Source organism: Microtus ochrogaster, unplaced genomic scaffold, assembly GCF_000317375.1.
Source record: "Microtus ochrogaster isolate Prairie Vole_2 unplaced genomic scaffold, MicOch1.0 UNK27, whole genome shotgun sequence".
In the NCBI taxonomy this organism is placed as follows: Eukaryota; Metazoa; Chordata; class Mammalia; order Rodentia; family Cricetidae; genus Microtus; species Microtus ochrogaster.
In genome coordinates, this window is record NW_004949125.1 from 3,185,430 (window position 1) to 3,187,027 (window position 1,598).

Consider the following 1,598-nt stretch of genomic DNA (forward strand, 5'->3'; position numbering starts at 1 on the left):
AGACCAGGCTGGTCTCGAACTCACAGAGATCCGCCTGCCTCTGCCTCCCGAGTGCTGGGATTAAAGGCGTGCGCCACCATCGCCCGGCCAGCATTCTTAAACTGTCTGGATTTCTGGTGCTGGCTCGAGTGGAGCCGGTCTGCTTGACTGACAGTTCTTTCTTTCAAGGTGGCCAGGGCTGCATAGAAAAGCCCAGGAACTGCCTATTTAGGACCCAAATTGCCCTGCCCCCAACATCCTTGCTTGTTTACAGGGAAATAACAGGAGTTCTGGGAATAGTTTACAAGAATCAGTTGTTGGCCGGGCGGTGGTGGCGCACGCCTTTAATCCAAGCACTCGGGAGGCAGGGGCAGGCGAATCTCTGTGAGTTTGAGGCCAGCCTGGTCTACAAGAGATAGTTCCAGGGCAGGAACCAAAAGCTACTGAGAAATCCTGTCTCGAAAAAAAAAAAAAATCAGTTGTTAACACTGATAGTCTGGGGAGATAATCAATCCAGTGCTGGGGACTTACCTCCAGACCTCATGTGTGTATATTAAGCATGTCACTGACTGGGTTATCTCTCCAACCCCCTCACTGAATTCTTCAAATTTCTTCTTTATAAATGGCAAACAAGAAACACTGTAAATCCAGAAAGCTTGCCAAAGACAAAAATCCCTAAGAAACCGAGTCCCAGTCTCCAGCACCCACATAAATGTCAGGCAGGTGTGGCAGAGCTTGAGCGGTGGAGATAGGGGACCCCTCAGCAAGCTGGCTCGCTAGACTAGCCAAATCAGCAAGTTCTGGGTTCAAGTGAGATGCCCTGCTTAAATCCATCAGCCGTAAAGTGCGCTAGGAGGCCATAGACATCAATATCTGGCCTCACAGCACACCCGAGTGCACACACAAGCAAATGCACATATAAAAAGCAAAAAGCAAGCCGAGGAAGAGGAAAGAAAAGAAGTGGTGGGATTGCACAGTGGTTAGAGGAGCTTGTCGTCAGTGGTGGGATTGCTCAGTGGTTAAAGCAGCTTGTCGTCAATCGAGACATCTTGATCCATTCTTGGAGACCCTCATGTTGGAAGGAGAGAACTGTATCGGATTGGATGTCCCCACGCGACCCACAAATAAATGTACTTTTAAATATTTACTTTTATTATTTCAGAGGTGTGTGTGGGTATGTGCAGGTGCCCTCAAAGGCCCGAAGCATCAAATCCCCTGGAGCTAGTGTTACAGGCGTTGTAAATTGCCCGGTGTGGGTGCTGGGAATTGAACTTGGGTTCTCTATAAGAGAAGCACGCGTTCTTAACCGCAGAGATTTTAACAATGCTTACTACTTCCCATAAGGCCCCTAAGAGGGATACCCCTGCTGTCTTAGTAGGATAGGGGAGAAAACGCAGTCGATCCTCACAATGGAGTGTCATTTCAAAACTTAAAAAAAGGAAATCGTTGGCAGCTGGGCGGAAACCCTGGAGACGGAAATTGCGGAGCACTCTGGGTCCTCCTCAGTCGGCAGCCCACGCGGGGTGTAGGGTCCGGCAGCTCACGGACTCGGGGCCTTTAAGGGGCGTGGCAGGGGCGTGGCCCCAGCGGGCGCCCGCTCTCCCAGGCTGCCCCGCGCG